Source organism: Pelobates fuscus, chromosome 3 (genome assembly GCF_036172605.1).
Source record: "Pelobates fuscus isolate aPelFus1 chromosome 3, aPelFus1.pri, whole genome shotgun sequence".
NCBI classification, from domain to species: Eukaryota; Metazoa; Chordata; class Amphibia; order Anura; family Pelobatidae; genus Pelobates; species Pelobates fuscus.
In genome coordinates this window covers 305,701,305-305,726,947 of record NC_086319.1, presented here as the reverse complement: position 1 = coordinate 305,726,947, position 25,643 = coordinate 305,701,305, and the positions used below count along the sequence as shown (strand labels likewise).

Here is a 25,643-nt window from a genome sequence, read left to right as displayed (position 1 = left end):
AATCAATGGGTTTATAATTGGTGATGTGTCATTCATTCATCAAATGTTTTTGCACTTGGGCCTATTTTTTATTTTTTTTTATTTTAGGCTATCCACCATGAGAGCAATAACATTGCCTAAGTAACCAGGCCAGTCTATTGTGCAGATCAGCAACAAAAAGTAATAAAATGGCTAAGTTCTCTCAATTATCTGTGACATTTACCCAGCTGCACACAATTGTGACTTTCAACATACTTTTACTTATGTTACTTGCAGCCAGTTAAGCCACATAATAAATGTTAACTTTGTTCTGTTTTTGTGTATAAAGTTTTGCAAATTTGAACTTCCTCACGACCAGCACGAAAAGCGGAAATTCGCACCGATAAATAAACAAGCAAATTTCATTCCTTGTTTTATGTATAAAATCGATTAAACCCTTCACTAAATGGCTTACAAATTTGCATCTCAGATTTCTGTCACCCAGTGAAAAGATTACAGAAACTGCAAAGGCCCATGTTGTATACAATACCAAATTACAAAAGGTTGTAAAAACTAATGTTTTGTTTAATGTTTTGAACAAGACCATATGCCTTTAGTGACCTTGAGTAAGATATTTTAATTTAAAACATATCGAGCTTCTAAAGGTTCGAAAAGAAAACAAAGCCTTTGTGGATCAGAAAACCCTAACCCCAGTGTTTAGAACAGAGTAATGTGTTTTAATATCGTTTCCATTTTCTTTGCCTTCCCTGGCAAGGGGGTAGGTGTTAGCACATTGCACGTATAAAAATAAGGTTGAAAACACATCTTCTCTACTTCGCATATGAGAACTTTTTTATTTCTCTTTTTTTTGTTCACCTTAAACAAATCTCTATTCAGGGAACTGTTTAAGTAATCTACTAGGTATAAGTCATGTAAAGACCTGCAAAGCTCTCAGTTGTTCATTTGTCTATTATATGAATGGCTGTTGACCTTGCGATTCCATAGACATGTTTTACTCTGCATTCCATGCACCATTTAAAAAGAAGAATTGAGCAGTTTAAGTGGATACTGTCATCTAAGTCAACAAATATTAACACTTGAAACTAACACATGGGTAAATATCGCAAGGGAATAAAGCCTTATTTAAGTACAGGCAAATAAAAGGTAACGGCTTGGTGCAGAATGGCACAGAGTGTGCCAGGTAGTTCAAAAAACTATTTTGGAGTTTGGTCGGCAGGGGACTGGTTAGGACACCAGATGCAATAGGTTGACTGGAATATGAATGGTTGTAATTGTACATTTTTCTAATTCTAAATGTTGATGGGTTTCTGTTTGTGCTTTTTTTGTATTTGTATGTGATTTGTTATAAAAAAAACACGTTTTAAAAAGGACACATGGATCGCCTTTTATATGCTGCTTATGTCATTGATCTCTGAACTGAATTTTTTAGTTGTAAGCAAAACTGTCTTGGAGATTTTTGCCAGTTTGGTTAGTTGTGATTAAATGGACACTTGGGACCCCTAACGCACTTTAGTTTGCTGAAACTCAGTGTGTCCTCTTGGATCAGAACTCTTTTTTTCATTTTATAAAAAGTGCAGATTTCAGTAGCATTGAAAAGTCTTACCCCCGTCCTCCCCTCCACCACCTCCACTCCCTCCCCACCTCTACAGCTATCAATCAGACAACTAGTCCTGTAACTTTCTGTTTTGGTTAGCTCACTGGAGCTATCCTCAAGAGGCTGACAATTGTCCAGAGGGAAGGACTTGGCTTGTAAAGGCTGTAGATAATAGAACTGCTGCTTTTGCAAGCTGTTTTTAGATATATACCCAATGAAAAAATCACATAATTGAATGCATTTACAGTAATTTTTATTTATTTCCTATTATTCTTTTATTTGATTTTTTTTGTAATCGGGCAGTGGAGTGTCCCTTTAAATTTGAAATTCGATCTAAATTCACAAAAACTCTTGCTTCAGTAACTAACCCTGAAGAATGATCTCCATTTTTATGATAATATATATATATATGCTGGTGAAGCTGTTTTGTACGCTGTACAGCATGCATTTCTCGTGCAAAAGTCATGGACATTGTGAGTACAGACTCCTTAGAGTGCTCAAAGCAAAAATGAATTCCTCACAGTTTATAATATAAAAGGCACTTATATTTCACAGACATTGAACTTGTGTCTGCATTGCATGTAATTTACATGTATAAACTGCTTACAGATGTAAAGTCAGCCATACATCTGCACAAACATGAAAAAGCAAGCAAAACACAAAAATAGTGTTTGGTACAATAGGATATAAATCAGGCTACATATTCAGCCCTTTTGAAAGTTACCAGATATGAGACCACTACACTATTACAAAAAAAAAAAAATGCTCTTTTACAAACGACTTGTTCCTTCACACTAGGAATAGATAAAGAACTCTGGGCTAAAGGTTAAACAGGATCACTCCAGTTGTTACAAATCCATCCTTAATATACACATTATAATGTTTGGCACAGGGCTTGCTTGCAGTAAAAAAATAAATAAAATAAAACATTATACTTGGTTGTAAATTGTGGTTTTTAGCCAAATAAATTGTATCCATAAACTAATTGATTCGTCCGAATAAATGGCCTTTTAATCAACACTAGTGATGTCCCGAACGGTTCGCTGGCGAATAGTTCCTGGCAAACATAGCGTGTTCGCGTTCGCCACGGACGGCGAACATATGCGATGTTCGGTCCGCACCCTATTCGTCATCATTGAGTAAACTTTGACCCTGTACCTCACAGTCAGCAGACACATTCCAGCCAATCAGTAGCAGACCCTCCCTCCCTGACCCTCCCACCTCCTAGACAGCATACAATTTAAATTAATTCTGAAGCTGCATTCATTTTTTCTTTATTTATTTTTTTATTATTATTATTTTTTTGTGTGTGTTTGTGTTTATTATACATTATCCTCCATACCCAGTAACCTGTGTTTATTATACATTATCCCCCCATAGCCAGTAACCTGTGTTTATTATACATTATCCCCCCACAACCAGTAACCTGTGTTTATTATACATTATCCCCCATAGCCATTAACCTGTGTTTATTATACATTATCCCTCCATAGCCAGTAACCTGTGTTTATTATACATTATCCCCCCATATCCAGTAACCTGTGTTTATTATACATTATCCCCCATAGTCAGTAACCTGTGTTTATTATACATTATCCTCCCATAGCCAGTAACCTGTGTTTATTATACATTATCCTCCCCATAGCCAGTAACCTGTGTTTATTATACATTATCCCTCCCATAGCCAGTAACCTGTGTTTATTATACATTATCCCCCCCATAGCCAGTAACCTGTGTTTATTATACATTATCCCCCATAGTCATTTATCGTTGGACCTAGGCAGCATGATGTCTTATGCCGGCCCAGAAAGTGAGTGAGTGAATAATATAATATAATATACATGTTCAGAAACATATTAGTAATATATGTAAATCGGGTTCATGCAAAGAGGGTGAAAAAGAATTAAAGAAAAACACACTTATTGCATCAAATTTACAAAGCCAAACTTTTAAAAGCTTTCCTCATTTCTTTCTCGGGATGAGGAATATATCGGTTGTAGACTGAGGATTTCCATCTGCCCAATCTTTTAATAATATGCACTGGAGTGTCAGTGTTGAAGGAGACCGAAGCTGCCCCTATTCTAAATGAAAGACCCGAGACATGGATACAACCCAATCTTAGGAGTAGTGTTCTGATGTAGAAGATGAATTTAGCCGTAGTCAGAGGGATTCAGTGAGAGTAGTGGTGAAATGTGTGTGGCATGACTGAGTGTGGGTAAGTAAGAGTCAAGTATTTTAACTGGGCACTAGTTCTAGGTGGGATAAAGTGGTATAGCGGATGGATGAGTAGTTTGGTTCGTTTTAGAGGTTTGTAGAGAAAGTATATAGTGATTTTTAGCGATATCCAATATTTTTAAGGTGGTCCCAGTGCCACCACTCATATCTGGTGTCACAATAGCTTGCATTTTAAAAAAAAAAACGTTTTTGACTGTGATATAATAGCAGTCAGTTTCCTTCACACGTGTGCGTTTCAGGGCCTGCCAGAGCACAGTGTCATACCAGTGCAACTCATATCTGGTGTAACAGTAGTGTACATTTAAAAAAAAAATACGGGGGGCTTGTTGTCACCTTTCGGGGACCCTTGGTGTTGTACGTGGCTGGGTGGAGGAAGAGACCTTCAATGACATCAGTGAGGACAAGGAACGGGACATGGCTAGCTTGGTATCCAACCTTGTGCAAATGGGGAGTTTGCGGTTGTGCAAATGGACTGTTTGCCGTTGTTTGCGGTGCATTAAACGGGGAGTTTGGTCTGTCACTGTGAAGCGGGCATAACCCTTACACTACCTGATCGATACAACATCATACCTAATGTTTTAAAGCACATTATTCCAAACAATTTAGGAATGTTAGGTGATTTATGCCCTTTATGGATTAAAACCAGACTCTGCATCAACTATGTAATTTTCCATGGGAGTTTTGCCATGGATCCCCCTCTGGCATGCCACAGTCCAGGTGTTAGTCCCCTTGAAACAACATTTCCATCACTATTGTGGCCAGAAAGAGTCCCTGTGGGTTTTAAAATTCGCCTGCCTATTGAAGTCTATGGCGGTTCGCCCGGGTTCGCCCGTTCGCGAACATTTGCGGAAGTTCGCGTTCACCGTTCGCGAACGGAAAATGTTATGTTCGCGACATCACTAATCAACACTAAAGCAAATTGTTTCTTCCATTCATTTGCCAGGTGGATCAATCTGTTCAGGTGTGGATTGAAAGACTTTTGATGCGGACGAATTGTTTCATTTATGGACAAAACACATTTTTACACATCTAGTTTTTTCCCACAATACATTTATCACCTGGTTTGTATGGCTAAGAAACAGAATGAATTGTCTTACATCATATGCTTTGAATGACATACTCAAATTGCTTAATTGGCTGAAGATTGTCCTATTTAACAGTTCGAGATAAACAGGCAATTCCTGGAGAGTTAAACAGAAAGCTGCACCGACCAAGTCATACTAATAAAGTCCTAGTGAAAGTATCTGCTGAGTCCTGTAAGTGGAGTTGATTGGTTGCCTAAAGGCACTGTAAAAAACGAATTCAATGTTGCAAAGAGGGATCAATATCTATGCTGCTGTCAGCTTCAAAGACTTCTCTACGCCCCATACTTTCTTGTTCTTTGGTCTCATAAAGACTCAGAAACGCCTCCAACCCTCAGACTGACTGAATTAAGGAACGTTTACACTTACTAAGTGTAATTGTGTACATAGACTTCGCTATTTAGTGTCAAATGGGTTTTTTTTTTAAAAGCTTTCCATATGAGTACTCGTGTAATCTTTGAAAACTACGTAAGCTTCTGTGTCATGTTTGCACTGCTAAAACATATTTTAGATTTCACCTTTATTCGAGAGCCTTTATGTAAAAGGTTTACAAATGTAAATTACAATCAGGGCTATCCCTAAATTGTCTGGTGCCCTTTCAAAAAAGCTGTTGTCTCTGCGATAACAAAGTATGCATTCATAGATGTGTGAGCAGTGTGGGTTTGCAGGAGGTGGTTGGAAGTGGGTTTGTTCTGTGGTGTGGCAGAATGATGGGGACTTGAAGGTGGTTTAGCTTGATGAAGAGTGAGGCTGAGCAAGTGCGAAATGGTTATGATTGCCAGATCTCTTTGGTGATGTTTATGAATTCTGCACATCAGACAGGGATTGAAAGTGCTTCCCGGCAGAATGTAAAATTTGCGCTTTTCCATGAAATAAATGATTTAATCACATTCTTCCTTTGATGTAAGATTTGCCAGACCACCAAGTTTTGCAGGAATATTTCTACATCCTTCTCGGCAGGGCTCAAAAAGCACTACCTGGCTACACATGACATTAATAAGCACAAATATTGCTCTTTGTTTCAATTACTATAATACCATAGTTCTGGTGATCTTTGGCAGTTGTGACTAATAATTCACAACTGCTACTACCAGACTCCATCACAAGATAAAAAAAAAAGAATTAAACTTTGTGGGCAAATTGTGAGCCTGTTGAATGAGCCATATTGACACAATTTAATTGTCTCAGTGGGTGACTGTCAGACATGCAAAAATAAAAAGGCAAATATCCAGGTGAAATCCAAGGAATTCCCAGTTATTTGATTAATATTTATGACACATTTATATTAACGTATATATAGTTCAGTTGTTTTGATGTTTTGACTCAACCATGTTTATCCTCCGAGAACTAAAAGGAACGATACCATGTGTACAGGAAGGCATTGTGACATTCTCAGAACCATTTATTGTCCAGTGGTCATGCTCCTAACAGGGTTATACACCAAAGTAAGAATCCAAAGTATATTTCAAATGTAAAGACAAAGTAGCCAAAAAGGAACAAAATCTCTGAAACAGTTATGCTTAGTAGCTTTTTGCTACTTTGGTCTTAAAATTAAAATTCAATTTGAATTCTCCCTTTAGTGAATAACTCGAAAATGTAAAAGCTGCTTTAACCCCTTAAGGACACATGACATGTGTGAAATGTCATGATTCCCTTTTATTCCATAATTTTGGTCCTTAAGGGGTTAAAGCACTGATCATTTTGTTCCTTTAATCCACTGGGTAGTCAAAAGGTTAACCAGTTCAACGCTGCATGCAAATCAGGATCTGCATGTTTGTGTGTAAGCAAGTTTCTCGGTCAGTGTGACTGTCTTGGTTAACATTTAAATGCTGCGGTATTTTACGTGTATCCAGACATTTAACCCCTTAACGACCGCTGACGGTTCAGGACCGTCAGCGGTAAAACGTGCGTTTGGACCGCTGACGGTCCTGAACCGTCATAACGGTTTTGGGCTACTTACCTGATCGCCGTCGGTCCCACGGCGGCGATCAGTGCTCCACCCGGTCCAGGGGGGTTGCCTGTCTGCCCAGGCAGTCCCCCTTCGGCAGATCAGGACCCCACGGCCATGTGATCACTCGATCACATGACCGCAATAGGTGTCCATGTGTCTGCCTGCAGGGGGACTGTCTGTGCTGACAGGCAGTCTCCCTGCAAGTGAAAAATCCAAAATAAAGTGTAAAAAAAAATCTGTGTAAAAAAAAAAAAAATATGTGTATATATATGCTATATATACATGTATTATATCTATATATACCTATATATAATATATGTATATATATCATATATATAATGTCACACTAAGTGTATTTTTATATTTATATATACGTATATAATTATAAAAATACACTTATATTTAAATTACACACGAATATATACAATATATATAATAACTATATATATGGTATATATATATTATTATAAAATACAAATAATATGTTAATAAAAATAAATAACAAAAAATAAAAATAATTTTTAATAATTAAAAAAAAATTATATATATATATTCAGTTTTATTCTAACAGTATTTTGATATTGATATATATATATTTATATCAAAATATACTTAGAATGTAATGATATATATATCTATGTATAAATAAATAAAAATAAATAATACGAAATATACATATGTCCACATACATAATTACATAAATAATTTCATAAATATACACGTAGACGTCAAATATATAAATATGTATATATATTAAAATTCTACGTGCATATTTATGTAATATTTTTACCTAATTAAGTAATTTTAATGATTGCAATTTGAGGGACCTGCCTGCCAACCCAGGCCAAAAGTCCAGATAATTTAATTTGCTAGCACTGTGTTTAACCCTGTAACTTTCTATGACACCCTAAATCCTGTACATGGGGGTACTGTTTTACTCGGGAGACTTCGCTGAACACAAATATTAGTGTTTCAAAACAGTAAAACATATCACAGCGATGATATTGTCAGTGAAAGTGAAGTTTTTTGCATTTTTCACACACAAACAGCTCTTTCACTGAGGATATTATTGCTGTGATATATTTTACTGTTCTGATACACTAATATTTGTGTTCAGCGAAGTCTCCTGAGTATAACAGTACCCCACATGTAGAGGTTTTATAGTGTTTGTGAAAGTTACAGGGTCAAATATAAGGCTTGATTTTACTTTTTTTTTTTTTATTGAAATTTGTCAGATTGGTTAGGTTGCCTTTGAGAGCGTATGGTAGCCAAGGAATGAGAATTAGCCCCATGATGGCATACCATTTGCGAAAGAAGACAACCCAAGGTATTGCAAATGGGGTATGTTCAGCTTTTTTTAGTAGCCACTTAGTCACAAACACCGGCCAAAGTTAGCGTTTTTTGCATTTTTAACACACAAACAAATATAAATGCTAACTTTGGCCAGTGTTTGTGACTAGGTGGCTACTAAAAAAACTGGACATACCCCATTTTGAATACCCTGGGTTGTCTACTTTAAAAAATATGTACATGTTAGGTGTGTTTCGGGGATTTATGGCAGATAACGGTGTAACAATGTCACTATTGATACATTTAAAATATATATATATTGAAACAGCAATTTCCTACTTGTATTTATAGGCCTATAACTTGCAAAAAAAAGCAATAAAGCATGTAAACACTGGGTGTTTTTAAACTCGGGACAAAATTTTGAATCTATTTAGCAGTTTTTTTCATTAGCTTTTGTAGATAAGTAAAAGATTTTTCAAGTAAAAGTCCAAAAACATGTTTTTTTTTTTATTTTTCACCATATTTTATTATTTTTTTTAAATACAATATATGACATAATATATATACTGGTATGTAAAGAAAGCCCTTCTTGTCGTGAAAAAAACAGTATATAACTTGTATGGGAACCGTAAATGAGAGAGCGGAAAATTACAGCTAAACACAAACACCACAAAAGTGTTAAAACTGCTCTGGTCCTTAACGTACAAACATCGCAAAAACAGGCCGGTCCTGAAGGGGTTAAGGATTCAATAGCAATGACTGTCATAGCAGGTACCGTGTTCAAAGAGCGTCTAGGATCAAGACATGTGCATTCCTAGTCCCAATAACTTGTCCAGTAATTGGTATATTGATTGCTAATGTCATCATGTTTTAGAATGTATAAACCCTTCACTATATCACACAGCCGCCAACAGTCCAAGAAGTCATTGTTTATTCATTGGAGTTCCCATACTGGCCTGGGTAGGATTGAGCTTGAGGGCTTGCTGATAAAGATCAGCAGATGATTGGGTGAACACATTCTTAACATGTCTGACCCATGACATCCCAAGGGCAGCAGCCAGCCTGTCATTACAGGCACAATGCACCTCTTTCTTTCCACTTATCTAAACCCAGATGACTTTGAAATTTTTATTAACTCATTAATGACTGAACATGTCATTAGAGGCACCAGGGAAAGAAATAAATTTGAGTGGATGATGTATCACAGCTATAAATGCATAAGTCATATATATTGTTTGGTAGTGTGGGGGGGGAGGGGGTTGTTGTTGTTTTTCGTTGTTTATTTTTTGCATTTTGCAGTTCTTACTTTTAACTTTTTTTTTATTTATTGTATACAAACCAGCACTGCTGGAAAAGATTTCAAGTGCAAGGAAAAGTACACATTTTTACAACAATCATTTTCCTATTCCTTAAAGGGACACTATAGGCACCAAAACAACTTTAGCTTAATGAAGCAAATTTAGTGTACAGATCGTGCTACTGCAGTCTCACTGCTCAATTCTCTGTCATTTAGGAGTTAAATCACTTTTGTTTCTTTTTATGCAGCCCTAGTTACTCCTCCCCCGGCTGTAACTAACACAGCCTGCATGAAGAAAAAATGGTCCATTTTCAATCGGATATTAACTTGCTTTAGAAGTTTTATTTCCTGTTCTGTAAATTGAACTTTAATTGCACACAAAGGGCTCCTGCATGATCTAACAGGCTATGGAGCAGGAGATAAGAAATTCTAAATTAAACAGAATGTGCAATAAAAAAGTTTAAACAATAGATGTCTCTGTACAGGAAGTGTTTAGGAAGGCTGTGCAAGTCATATACAGCTAGGTGTGGCTATGGCTGCATAAGAAAAGTGATTTAACTCCTGGCAGAGAATTGAGCAGTGAGACTGCAGGGGCATGATCTATACACTAAAACTGCTTAATTAAGATAAAGTTGTTTTAGTGCCTATAGTGTCCCTTTAATTAACCCCATGTAACCTCATGCTTACATACTACTAGAACAAGGTAAATTAACTTTAATGAGAATGTATTAACATAATATTGGGGCTGCCATAGAGACAATTTTTGCACTGTTTGCACAAAATGAGATAGTGCTCTATAAAAGTGGAAACAAGTTCCTGAGCATTAGACATCCAATTTACAGAAGCCCTATATGCATCATTATTATTATTTATCATTATTTTATTATTTATATAGTGCCAGCAAATTCCGTAGTGCTGTCCAATGGAATAGCATAGAGATGTTGAACTGTGACACCCTAAGGCATGATCTGGCAGATATTTGATATTTGAGATGTTCGAGTGGTTAAAGTCTTGCCCTTATAATAAAATCTGTAGAAATAGGTATGGATAGGATATCACAAAGTGTCAGTTTTTTTAAGAAACAGAAAATTCTCATACAAAATAAAATATAGGTGGCAGAAAGCACATAAATAAAATATAGTATAACATTAAAATATAGTAGACATTCACTGACAGAGGCAAAGCGCAATACCAAACTGCACTTTTGCCCCAAGGGCGAGAAGCCTCCAGATAGTCCCCCAACAGAATCCGGTCTCCTAAGTCCTCAATGAAGAAGAAACTGTAAAACCTAATTGGAGTTCCAGGCAGCACCACTGAAAGAGCTACTTGTGACCAGTAGTGGAGTGTACTGGAGGACTATCATGAGGCTTCTGGCCCTATGGCAAAAACACAGTTTGTAACAATTTGGTATTGTGCTTTACCTTTGTGAGTGAATGTGTATTATATTTTAATGTAATTTTATATTATTAAAATAGTACACTATATGTGCTTTCTGTATATAACAGTACCCTAACATTTTATGCACTGACACTTTATGGTGATTGTATTACTCATATTAATTGCACAACTTGGCAGAACATTTGTATATTTATGTACTTTACTCAAGATTGCACTTAATATATATTTATTTAAATCTAAAGCAAAGATAGCGTATGCGCTCACTGTAGCATACAATGAGTGGCAGCGGCAAATCGACAAGTTTTGGTTAAATAATGTCAATAAAAATTCCTTTACAGTACATATTTATTTAAATGTATTCAAATTCAACTTTTATTATGTGGATAAAATGTTTAATACATGCATTTGCTATATTTATTTTCACACCAATTTTCATCAAATTAACATTCTGGACCATTTTATGTGATAAGTAATTCTGATGTAAGAGCAAACAGTAAATTGTAAAACTTAAAATTCTCTTTGCAGCCTAACACATAGAATCATATGGATAGTGTTAATTGCTTTCCAAATACCCAGGTTAGACTTAGAGTATGACTTACTTTATTTCCACAGGCATTCAAAAATCTAATCGAAAGCCCATTATTTGTATGTTCCCATATTCTACCACATATATTCACTGTTAAAGAAAATATGTGCCATTCCGGACTCCACCACTTTGCCGGACTCCACCACAATGTATCTCCAACTTTCACCTAGACTGCTTAGGGTTATGTTGTTATTAAAGGATTCCTTTCTGTAACTAATTAGATTTTACACTAGTCTTCAATTATTTAAGATATATTCAACAACCCATTTCTTTGAGGTGACATATCAACTAACCACCAGTTGACTCCTCTTCATGACGCATTTCCCCTTTGTCTTCAGAAAGCACAAATTATTTTTCTCCTCTTTAATGTAAACAAATTGATTATAAATATACAGTTAATATATTCAATTTTTATTTTGATTTGATTATAAGTTACCTTTAATGTGGTTTTCAAATTTGTCCTACTTATCATTTCTTGATTGTGTAAGTCCATCTTGTCTTGTTGGAATTATTCGTATGTCTATTACACCCATTTAGGAATACATTGGCAATGGCACACTATAAATTATGATGATGATGATGATGATGATAATATGTTCTTTTATGTCAAAATGTTAATCTTCTTATCCTTTTCTTCACCTTGTTGAAGATTTTGGGTTCAACATTCTTTGTTTGCTTCCATATATTTGTCCCCGTTTCTATTCTTTCATTGATCTTTCCTTCTTTTCTCCTTTGTTTTCCCTCTTCTTTAATTAGGTTTTCTTGTTATCCATTTTATTTTTCCATACGTTTTGTTTCTCTACCTTCAAACTTTCTTTCACCCTTTATAATTTTCCTTTGCTCTCTATCCCCTCCTGTTCTTCTACTCTTACATTGTAAGTGACTTTCCTCTTTCTTCTTTCCTACTGTCCCACTACCCTTCCTCTATACCTCTCTTTTGTTGCTTCACCTTCACACAGAAACTCTTCGTTTCTTCACCCTCATTCATTTTTTCTTCTTGGCCTTCAAATTGAATCCTTCCATCTCACTCTCATTTTTCCTTTCCTACTTACTTCTATCTTTGTTTCACCTTATCTTATGTTATTTCTCCCCTGTCCAACCACTCAATCAGTCCAGTCTCTACGAAGCCATGAAATATACCACATGTCACTTACTTCATTTCTCCTTATTCTATTTCTTTCTTTTTTTTCTTTCCTCTTCAAACATTTTCTTCCTTGTTCAAATGTGGGTATCTATTTGACATAGATACTTAATTACAAAATCCTCTGTGGAGCATTAAATAAATAAAATAATTTTTACAAAATGTTAAATATTTTTAAAAAAAATGCAAACATGCTCTAATAAATATTGTCTCATAGTCCTTTAAAAACATCTCAGAAAAGGCATTTTTCTATTTAAAATTACTACTATAATGTAAAATGTTTTAAATATTCCCCCCCCCCCCACCCCCCATGTCCCATGATGCTGCTTAAGACCTTGTTGCCATTTTTCATCTTAATGACCAGTAGATGAAGTACTCTCAAATCCCCTATAGATTCTGTTGACAAGACTTGACATGGGTCATTATAAATTACATGTTTATAGGTACCAGTCATAGGATAATGGCACTCATCTCACATACAGCAAGCACTAGGTCCCTAATAAGCCTTCATTGCATATTCATTGCCGAAGTGTCACTACTCTATTCATGCATTTTAGCAGCGGTTGGGGCATCTTCCCTACTCATCTCAAGCCAGGTAAGCATTTTTGTGTCATGTTGCTGCAATTAAAGTGTAACGTAAGATGGATTGTTTGAGCAGAGTTTCATATACAAATGAGATTGTAACTCTCTCTCTGGGGAATCATAGCCCTTGTTTTTGGTCCTGAGTTAAAATCAACTGTGAAAAGAAGTCTACTTGTGGAACAATTATCAGTATTTTCTCCATTTAATTTGTGGGTTTACCTTACCAAATTACCTTTTGCTTTGGGTACCCACCTAAAATTAACAGAGAAGGTGAAATGAGTACCTAGCTTAAACTGGAGGTTGTGCATAAAGAATAAATCTGGATTCATTAACTAAAATTGACCAATCGCTATGGAATCCAATATGTTGCAATGATAGCTTCAATTTTACTTTTTTATTTACTTGTGTTTGGCTTTGTGCGTTATTATTGAGTCCATAACTTATCCATGTGTAGCATGTTTAGTCTGCAACGTGGCTCAAGCAAAAACCCTGCTCGGTAATAAGGAGGGCACACAATAATTTTTAAATGGCGCTAGAGTGTTGTGTAATTTTAGTTTTACCCTGCTGATGCTCAAATTGGAAATATACCATCCTTTAGTTCTTCAACATAGCATGAAACCTATACATAATTAGCAATAGCATAGTAGTTACATCCCCAGACTGTTCATACAATATTCACGCACACCATTATTTCTAAGTGACTTTGGTTCTGCTTTACTGGTCTTTATATGATTGCTGTTGACTGTAATCATTTGTATTTGGGGTTCTGGATGTGATTATTATTCTTTCTGGTTCCCTAACAGTTTCTCATCTAATGGATTAGATTTCCACTCTGCCTTGATCTTGGATTTGTAATACAGTTGGGCTTGAACTCTGTCAGATTTGTCCCAATTCTGCCTGATTACATTTTCTTTATTTTTAGATATAAAAAATACACGACCCACAAGCCTCGGAACTTCGGTGACAAGTGGCTGTATTGCACTAATTTTTTAATAATTCCTGTATAACAGACTACTACCAGTTAAGGTCTTACATTAGCCTATGACTGGATGCTATAATCTCCACTTAAAACTGCTTATACACAGTACATACCCAAACCAGTACAAGAGATACGAAATGCATTTAAGCAAATGTCTGGTTAATTGTATGTATTTGTTGACTGTATTAAATCTCTTTATTTACAGGCCTATCGCATCGTCGGTTCCGGCACACAACCGACTTGCTCTTTTATACTATCCTACGCTTATACTGGATCGTTACTCCTTATACAGCTATGTGCCCCTAACACAAATATATAGTTGGTTTGTCTTTTTTACTCATAATCTAGCCCTTTAAAATCATCAAAATGCATAATTTTACTCACCCACAATCAGCCTTTTCTATGTCCAATCTGTATCTTGCATTACTTTGGTAGTTACAAATCAAAATGGCAGCAACTCTTGGTATTCACTAGTAAGAGGCAGTTTTATGTCTATGAATATTCTCAGTACTATATAATCTTCCATGTGTCTCATGGTTACATTCGGTGAAACATTAACAAGTATTGCTGAACTGTCTTACAATTATAAATCACTTCCCCATCAACACTATGTATACTGCTGTTGAGATCTATTTTGCAATGCACAATGAGACGTAGTCCATAAGTAAGTATACTAAATATACTCCATGAATTCTTGCAGTACTTATTGCGTGTGGACAATGTGCACACACAAAAATATTTTTACATTCTTGCAGCATTTATGGAACTTACATTCCCAGAAATGCAAATAGGGTCTTTACAAGTACTCATTAACATGAAATTTGGGCAGTGTTACTTATTTGTTTTTGTCACATCTACTGTATGTGACACAAATCGGATTACTGGGGATACCACACAATTTTTATAATTGTATTCCTTTAAATTTCTTTATAATGTGAAAGAATAACTAAAAAAAATTAAAGTGCATTCCCCCTGAATAGCAATCTGTACATAACAAGAAATTGCTGTAATATGCACTCTTTATATGCTAGTTATGTTTAAAATATAATTTTAATAAACATAGAGAGTTTTTTTTTAAAAGAGGTATACTGTGTTTTTAAGGCAAAGAGGTGTAATAATACATTCATTAATACATTAACCCCTTAAGGACACATGACATGTGTGAAATGTCATGATTCCCTTTTATTCCAGAAGTTTGGTCCTAGGGATACTTTAGTAACCAGAACAACTACAGCTTATTGAATTTGTTCTGGTAAGTAGAATTATTACCTTCAGGTTTTTTGCTGTAAACACGGTCTTTTCAGAGAAAAAACTGTGTTTACATTACAACCTAGTGATAACTTCACTGGCCACTCCTTAGATGACTGTTAGAGATCCTTACTGGGTCATGGCTGCCTAAAATGCATCCAAACATTCAGTGTCTCCTCCCTCGGCATGCAGACACTGAATTTTCCTCATAGAGATTCAATTAATCTCTATGAGGAGATGCTGATTGGCCAGGGCTGTGTTTGAATTGTGTTGGCTCTGTCCCTGATCTGCCTCTTTGTCAGTCTTAGCCAATCCTATGGGGAAGCATTGTGATTGGATCAGGCCACCACTTCTGATGATGTCAGCAGACTGCTTGTTTTTCTAAGTCAAACAGCATGCAGGGCTACAGCTTCAGGCTTGAATACAGTAAGATTTTGCTATATTTATGGAGGCATGAGGGACCCAGGGGGGCTAGATGGTGGTTTTAACCCTATCAGGTCAGGAATACATGTTTGTGTTCCTGACCCTATAGTAAATTAAGTAAAAATCTGACTTAGAAAGTTGGCTACATTTCATAAAATTTAACCCCTTCCCTCGCAACACTGTATATACTCAACTAAATTTTATTTTTATTTGCAAAGTAATGTTAAATAACATTTATCCCATAAAGACCCATTCTCTTTGCACCAGCAATGGCTTTCACTCTGCAAAGTTGCATTAAGCAAACTGTTGCTGACCATTTTCTAGATAATTATACACAGTAATTATACTTAGCAATTTATGATTTTCTGCAGATCAGCTTGCTGTATAACCTATCAGAATTTATAAGGTTCAGGTTAACATGTAACTAATTGTCAGGTTGTAAATCTCCCAGTATATAGTCATTTATAGTCATTTGTCCAGTTCTGTTGGAAGAATAAAGACAAGGATTTGACATTGTTGAAAAATACATACTTAAATATGGCATTGCCAAGAATGAAAATTACACATTTTATTAAAAAAAAAAGAAACACTACTCTTTTTAATATTTAGGCGATACAGTCACCCTAAAAGTAAAATAAAAAAAATATATATATATATATATATATATATAATATAATTTAACAGTAAACAGAGAATTGACATGGGATGTTTGTTGGCAAATTCTTGTTAGGTATTTTTTCTCCCAGGTTCAGGTGTTTTAAAGGGAATTTACAGTATTAGGAATAAAAAATATGTATTCCTTACACTATAGAGCCCTCTGCCGCCCCTCCTTCGCGTCTTGTCCCCTCACCCGTGATCAATAAAGGGTTATAAAACCACTAAACACTTACCTGATTCCAACTCCGATGTCCCAACAACATCCAATAGGGGGGCAAATGCGTATACGTGGAGAGCAATGTGAAAGCACTGGATCAATGCTTTCCTATGGGGATTTGACTGATGCTGGACGTCCTCATGCAGAGCGTGAGGATATCCAGCCTCATTTAGAAGACCTAGAGTCCAGCAAACTCTAGGAAGCACCTCTAGTGGCTGTCTAGTGAGTAGAGGATGTCTTAGTGCTGCATTGCAAACGTTGCAGTTTCTCTAAATGAGCAATGTTTTACATTGCAAGAATAAGGGGAACAGGGGCAGTGCACCCAGACCACTTAAATCAGCTTAAGTGATCTGGGTGTCTAAAGTGTCACTTTAAATAAAAAGGGTCTCAGCAAGGGACAACGTGGGAGCACTCTGGAATTCACCTTAGTACTACCCAATATCAAACAAGTTTTAGCCACCGGCAACAATAGCCAAAACATTGTTTGAAAATTACAAATCACCAGATCCATCAATTTACAAAGCCATCAGAGTTTACAAACAATCTAAGTATTTTCAACCTATGTATTTACTTTATGGAACTGCGATGAAAGATGTCAGATCACCTCGTCAGGATTTGCCGTCTATTATGAGTTCTAGGTTTATCTTTACATTTACAGCTTGTTCAGCATAATAGTTTGCTGCTGACTGCACTTAAACCAGTGAGATAAACAGGCAAGCTGCTCAAGAGAACTTGGATTCCACTACATTCCAACAGCAATGCTTGAGTAAAGCTGATTTATGGCCAAATTGCTGGAGTTTTTTTTTTTGTTTGTTTTTTGTTTTTTATTTTAATGTTAGCTCAAACATGAGGTTTGCTGAGTAACTCTCCACACAGGAGGGAAAATTTAAACTCAATTGATAATATTAGGATATAGTTTTTACAAGGTTTCGTCCCGAGGCAAGCTATAAACTTAATCTTATCAAGACTTACAAAATAACCTAATCACCAGCATTTAAAAACCATTAAAAAAAAAAATCTTAAATGCTCTATATGATTTACATAGCCCATCTGTGAATCGTTAGAGACATTCACCCAGTTTAGATGTTGAAAAAGCATATTGAATTCAGATAAAAAGATAGAAATAAAGTACCTACAAAGGAGACTAATGTATATTCACCACCAATAAACATATTACACTTAGTATGTTTTACAACAATGGAAGTATTAAGAATGAATGCGCCATCTTACCTTATGAAGTTATACAATCTGCTGTCGCTTTAAATCTTCATTTCACAGTGAGACATTCTTTCTATATGTCGCTAGAAAATAAATAAGTACAAAAGATTTTTTTTTGTAAGGAACTGAAATGGAGCATAAAATACACATTTTAGAGGAACACACACATAAAACCGACTTATTACAAGACATGAGGCTGTTACATGGAAGAAATTAGAAGTTTCGCAGAGGAAGCTACAGAATCCCAAATCTGGAAACAATTAGAGCAAATTCATGACTTGTTAGCAAACATTCCACAATGTGTTTTCTTTTTTTTCTTTTTCATTCGTAGGTTGCCGTCAGTGTGGAGTTGTTCCAGTGTCTCAACATAATGTAATGTTTGAATCGCTTGTAAACTGTAAATTGCGCTACGGGGTAGGTTGCAAAACAATTAGCATTGATGCTTTATCAGCTACTGTTGAAAAAATGTTTTACTGCGAAGACAGTTATGCTAAATATTTTATGTCTCTTTAAACAGAAGTCTGCTGCCAATTTATCGTAACCCTGCAATCAGAAGGAGTGTGTGATCAAATGACATAGTTTGTGATTTTATTATCAGCAAAGTTTTGTTTCATTGCCTCTCATTAAGAATTCTTATTTGGCATTAAATCTGGTATAATTTGGTCTTATTATATTTGATAGTTTGTCATTAAAGGGACACTTTAAATACCATAACCACTACAGCTAGGAACACTAGCTTTACAAGAAGACAAGGCCTTTGAAAGAAGAAAAAAGATCTTCTGAAGTTGGCTTGAAGTGAGACTACTTATATATCACTTAGGAACTTAACGTATTAGTGGGAAAATTGTCACATTTGTTCATGGGAAGAAAATGTTTGGACCAATACATAATATGTACAGGAATGCTGGACTGTGTCATCTTGGAAGATGCAAAATAATAAAGAATTGGAGTTTTTACAATTTTTACCATTTTTATTAGACTAACAAACTCCACAAAAACAGAAGCGGCCCTGTTAGCATATTTTTCCTTTTCTTCACTCCATGGCTATGGTGCGGAGAGTGAATATTGTCCAGGCGATGCCCAGTCTATGGGGCCCTATTATAAAAATACATGTGACCCTGCAATAAGGGTCCAGAAGATGCTTATTACCCTGGACCCTGTAATAAAATATGCATAGCTTCTGCTAAAGGCCCAGGGGATGCTTAGTTTTCTGGCTTTACACCAAAAAAAAACATATGATTCCCGATAAGCATCCAGGAGATGCCTAGTATCCTGAGCCCACACAGTGACCAACCCCTCAAGTGGCTATGGGTCCTCAACTCCCTAGCCGCCAACCAAAATATGTCCCTACCTATTCCCCCTCAGTCTTCTTATTTAATTTTCTTGTATTGCCCCTAAAATATAACAATACCCCCCAAAAAACAATAAAATAGACCCAAATTGAAAGAGCAGGATTATACTAGGGGTTGAACTAAATATCCCATAATCCCGTTTATGGGTAAGGTGTTTATGGGACAAAAAATATTTTTTTATTTTAATTTTCTTGTATTTATTTCTGTTTTGTATTTTTAACTGATTATCAATAGAATTAAAAAGGAGGGGTGTTATCTCTAGCCTGGAGTGTATTATTATTTGAGTTCATTTTAGACTGGAATTGTACATTCTTATAGTGAGTGAGTGTAAAAGGGCTTTAATGTACAATAACATACTAAAGCTGCTAGTTCAATTTATGGATTTTTCACACTATTCCTAAAGGAATTAAATATATTTCTGAAATATAACGTATCGTGCAGTATTATAAGAATGCCACAGTTCTGACAATCAGCAGATACATTCCATTCATTTCTGCGCTAATTGTTCCACTATGGCCAACATTAGCTAAAGTTTAGCCTTGTTTTATGCCATTTAATTACACATATTCTTCTTCAGACAGTCAAGGTCTAAAATTACATAAACCGAAGGTGAAAAAAACAGGAATGGACCATTGTATTAAAGGATTGAAAATGAAATAGAAATGTTCTAAACTGACTTCATGAACCATGGCCAAGCAAATTCTGAGTTCTCTGCCAAAGGGTTAGTTCGGGCAGCATACATGGAACTACTGCCAGTGCCGTACAATCAAATTGGAGCTGGCCGTGTATCCAGACAAATGCATGATACACACAAAACCAGAACAGTAAAGAATATTTTTCACTGAATAGTGAGTTGTGATAAGGACAGGTAACGTGTAAATCATTTCACCCAAGCTTCATTTTTCTAGCTCAGCTAATTTGGCCAGTGGGTTAGAGAAATTAAGCTTAGTAAGTAAGTTCTAAAACTTCCGAAATAAATGTACCTTGAAAAAATGTCCAGTTGTCTTCCTCTTCTACGTTGTGTTTTTCATCTCAGAAAGTGCTCATCTGAACATTCTATGAAAGAATGGAAAAGTTGTCAGCAAGTGTGTAACAATTCTAGAACAGTATGTGGGCCAAATAAAAAGAAAATAATAGTCACAGACAATGAAGATGCCTGTAAGGAACATGGATTGCTTGTACACTCTATGAGATTGCATTGTAAGTAACTTGTGTCAATTCTGTAGTGTGGAAAGGGTCAATGATGATACAATCACACTAGCAGACCTGTAGTGACTTGTTACAGCCAAATCTTAAAGGGACATTATAGCCACTATGAGAATTGCATCTCGTTGATTTGGCTAGAGTGTCTGAAGTTCCCAAGTGTAGTCCTTTCATTGAGTAATAAACCATTTCCAAGCAGCTTCATGCCTAATATGTCTGCCCACAGCTCGGACCTTGCTCTCGGTATCTCTAAGGAAGTGATTACACACTTCATTAGCCATGCCAATTCATACCAGCAATGGTTGTCTGTGATTGTCTGAAAGTGGTCAGCTGACATTCTCAACCAATCACAGCTACCCACTGTGGCTCAGATGAATGCTTCCACATTAGCCTAAGCAGCAGAGAGGAGATGCATTGCTGGGAACTCTAGTTTAGCAATAAAACTAATAGAAACGGTTTATAACCGATTGAAAGGTCAGTGCCAGGGGACTCCAGACACTGCAACTACTTAAGTAAGATATAGCAGTTATAGTACTACAGTGTCCCTTTTGCTTAACCAAACAGGGTGCCTATGCTATAGCTCCCAAATGTCACTATTTAGGAGGCCAAATCCATATTTTAGCCCCTATATCCCTTTTTACTATCCTTATGTCCAGTGGTGTATCCTGGTTTTGTGCTTCCCTAGGCAGGTCTTAATAAGGGTCAACTATTATTGAAAATGTTGCTTTTTAATTGAAATCTGTTTAGTTTGGAAAAACGGCGCCTGAGAGGGGATATGATAACATTATACAAATATATTCATATATTGCTTATGTATTTGGGCTGATGACAATAGCTGATGCTGCTGTCCAGGAGTAGTAGGTATTTGAATGCAGGGCTAATTTCTCCAAGCATTTTTAAACAAGACTATAGATTCATATATATATATACATAATGCACATCTGTCAATTTATTGCTGTAAATATCCAGGATTTCTGTATTGTTAGATAAGATGTTATTGGAAAGAGGAAAGTCATAAGAAAATGTATACACAAGAAAAAAAAAAAACCAACAATAAATAGTAAAAAGCATCATTAACTATGACAACTTTATTGGCAGGAAGACTGGTTTACAAGAACTTAGATTATGTTTAAAGTTAAGCTAATTAAACCTTTTCGTGGTAATGTTTATCAGCATTCTTTACTACTCTTTAAATGCAGAATTATAACACAGTAGCCATATACTGCATGACAGAGTTGTGATTATTAATCCAGTGTGTACCTGTTAGCTAAAAGCATAGCTCCGCTGAGCCGGTGCCCATAGGGAACAGTTTCATACACACACTGTACATATATCCAGATGTTACTATATAGATCCATGTTTGTTTTTTTTTGTTTTTTTGTGTGACATTGTAGTTAGAAAATATTTGAATAGGAGTCTTTAGCAGGGAAAATCAATAAGATGCGAACTTTAAAAAATCACAGCTCCCTCCTCTCTCTCAGGGACACGGAGGCCAAACACAAGCGAGGGCCCACCCCTGAACTGACAAACCAGATCAAACTACACCAACAAGCTATTAAATCATACATGACCAAAGACTCTCAGAAAGCTCTTCAGTGGTCAAGGCAACTATTTTATGAAAAGTCCAATAGAGCAGATACCCTCCTCTCCCGTAAGCTTTGACACAGGACACAAGCCAGACATATAGACAAAATCGCCTCACTCAACAGAACACATCTTTGACACACCTGATTGAATCGCCTCGATCTTTTCAAAATATTTCTCATCCCTATATGACCATAACCCAGACTCACGCCAGTACCAAACACAATTCCAATCCGCAATTGAGTCATAACCCCCGAAAGATCCCTCTCTCTTCATTAAAAGATGAGAGAGGCTTTCTACCCGAATCACAGAAGAAGTAGCTAACGCAATGAAGACCCTGAAACCCAATAAATGCCCGGGTCCAGATGGCTTCTCCAGTCTCTACTACAAAACATTCTCCACCACCCTAATCCCCCAACTCACCACACTCTGCAATTCAATCTTGAAGGCAAACCCCCTCCCCTCGGAAATGTTCAGGGCAAATATATGCCTTATCCCGAAACCAAACAAAACACACCTACATCCAGGACACTTCCGACCCATGTCGCTTCTGAATGTTGACACTAAACTATTCACAAAATTCTTAGCCGACCAAATCCACCCCTTCCTCCCAAAACTCATACACCCCGATCAGGTAGGCTTCATCCCTACACGCCAAGAGTGTGACAATACCAGATGAACACTTGACCTCATATGGGTAGCCCAACACAGAAAGATACCAGCACTCCATCTATCAATTGACGCCGAAAAGGCACTTGATCGCCTGCTCTGGCCTTTTCTCTTCACTATCATTAGAAAATGCCGCTTCCCAGAACCCTTTATTACTGCTCTAAAAACTCTCTATGATCACCCAACAGCTACCCTTCTCATACCAAACACAAAAGCACAAGAAATCACCATCCGAAATGTGACACTCTAGGGCTTCCCACTGTCCCCCTTCTATTTGTCTTATCCCTGTAACCCCTACTCCAGAGCATTTGAACCACCCCAACAATCAAAAGACTCAAAGTCAGGAACAATGAATATAAACCCGCAGCTTATGCTGACGATATTCTTCTAACCATCACAGATCCATGCCACTGCCTGCACCTTCTATACACCCCTTAGAAGTGTACGCCACCCTCCCAAAACAGCCCCTAAATCACCTCTACCAAACCTACCCCTTCAAATACAACACACAGAGTATCCAATATCTTGGAACATATCTCCCAACCGACCTCATTAACACATATAATCTAAACTACACACCATTGCTCCAGCAAGCGCACGCGGACCTACAGAGATGCACCCAATGTCCATATCCTGGATGGATATAATAGCCACTGTAAAGATGAATCTCCTCTCCCGGTTCCTCTACCTATTCCAAGCCCCTCCTATCTCTATCTCAAAGCAAGATTTTAAACTGCTTAGGATGAAAATAGACAACTTTATCTGGGCAGGTAAAAAAATGAGAGTTAAAAGGTCCACTATGTACATAACCACTAGAGTAGGAGGTTTAGGCCTTCCGAATTTTTACCACTACTTACAAGATGCCCAACTGGCGCATATCCAGAACCTCCATGCACAAGTAAGCATGAAACTATGGGTAGACTGAAAACATGATCTCTTGGGCAGAGACCTCCCCTCACTCCTCCTCTGGCTCCCTAAAAATACAGGCCACACACTCCTTTAATAACCCCAGCCCTAACCACATCCTTCCAAACATGGAACAAGATAATCTCACAATACCCTCTAGTAAATGTACCATCACCACTCACACCAGTCCTGAGAAATAAACAATTCCTCCCAGACATGACACCCAAAAACTTTTTGAAGATACGCATTTTGAAGATAACGGGCTGCTACGACTCTTCCACTTCTTTCGTATCCAACAACTCTTACCATTCGCCGATCTACCAAGAAAAGTAGCACTTATCAATTTCGACCAGTTCTGATATCTACAATTGCGCAGCTTATTAAACGAACCAAGCATTACGACTAAGGCTAAGGCAACGCTCACACACTTTGAAAAGGCATGTCTACAAGGCCCTGTTCAAAAAGTACAGATTTCATCGATATACTCCCTCCTTAACTCAACTTCCCTGGAAGATGTCTGCTCTTATACAGCGGCTTGGGAAACGGACATAGGCCCACCAGATGACCCCTCCGACTGGACGGACGTCTGGGAAGTCACAGTTTCCCTCACTATATGCGTAAACCACAACAAGCATATAAGACGATGTTCCGGTGGTACCTCACACCTCTCAGGTTGAAGCAAATGGGGCGTTCGGACACAGACGTCTGATGAAAAGGTTGCGGAACCAAGGGAACATATATTCACCTGTGGTGCAAATGCCCTTCGATTGCCCAGCTTTGGTTCAGTCTCTCTGACCTTGCTTCAAACATCCTCCATACAGACCTGCCCATGGACCCTTGGATCTGGTTACTCTCCAAACCCCATGCCACTCTTACCAGAGCACAGAACAAACTGGTGGCGTGGATTGCACTCATCACCAGATGTACAATTGCTGAACAATGGGGTAACAACAACAAACCTTCCCTCGCAGTGGTAGTCTGTAAGACTGATGAGACTATAGAACTGCATAAGCTATCAGCCATGTTTCACAAAACAACAAAACGTTTCCACAAAATCTGGGATGCCTGGATCCTGGAGTGCTAAAGTGATCTATCTCCTCTCTTTCCCCTCCCTCCTTCATACCCGTCCCTTCTCCCACACAGCGAATGCCGTAGCATAACCCAACGCTACACAACACACACAGGGAGTCTGCCCAACAACGGCAACAACCACATATATATATATATATATATATATATATATAGTAAGTAATAAATGTAGGCTGGCACTCACGGTCTGTAGATAGGTAAAATTTCTTGTTTATTTCAATTCATTAAAATATAGTTGCTGCCATCATCATCAACGTTTCAGCCACTCCTGTGGCTTTCATCAGGACCAATCCAGCATATAAAACATTTCATATACAAATTACTGCTTATATACAGCTAACCTGATTTAAAAACAATGCTTACCACCTGTGTTCTCGAATACCCGGCGTCTATCCCGATCCTGTGCGCATGTGCGAGCACGTCAAACCGGAAGTGGCGTGCTCGCGTCACCGCCCCGTTGCCGTGGTAACCCGAAACATAAACAGACACCACGGCAACGATGTCCTGCTGCACAGCGCCAGGGTATTCATACGGTGGGAAAGTTTCAACATAAAAACATACGATCACTACACATTTTATCACTACATGAGGCAACATTACTTACATAACTCACTAGCTCTCAACCATTATGAATTATATAATAGGGAGGGCATATCGATCGTAATGATCCACTGTCTTTAGACATCACAATACATCTCACACTTCATATAGACTTTACTATGAAATCTATTCCCTCTATGTGTCAAATGCTTTTTACATAATTTCTATTATATTAGGGGAGATATATATCACATAACCTAATTCCTATATATATGAACAGTACAAATTACTGTTCTTACTTGTATCAATTTAAACACCAAAATTACATGTCATAAAATGTACACCAATAACTTCATTATACTAAACAGTGCTTCCTAGAGACAACTCAGTATTATTACATATACTGAAGAGTCTTCCAGTGTA

The 25,643-nt window shown here is 37.0% G+C and overlaps 1 long non-coding RNA gene across 1 annotated transcript in view; it reads right to left on the bottom strand.

The window, feature by feature from the left end:
* Positions 1 to 17,151: 17,151 nt before the first annotated feature.
* LOC134603155 (uncharacterized) overlaps positions 17,152 to 25,643 on the bottom strand; it is a 58,808-nt gene continuing 50,316 nt past the window's right edge. Inside the window, exons 6-7 of the long non-coding RNA XR_010090456.1 lie at positions 20,213 to 20,285; positions 17,152 to 17,960 (exon numbers count right to left, since the gene is read on the bottom strand). This is a non-coding gene — a long non-coding RNA (uncharacterized LOC134603155). The remainder of the gene's footprint in view (positions 17,961 to 20,212; positions 20,286 to 25,643) is intronic.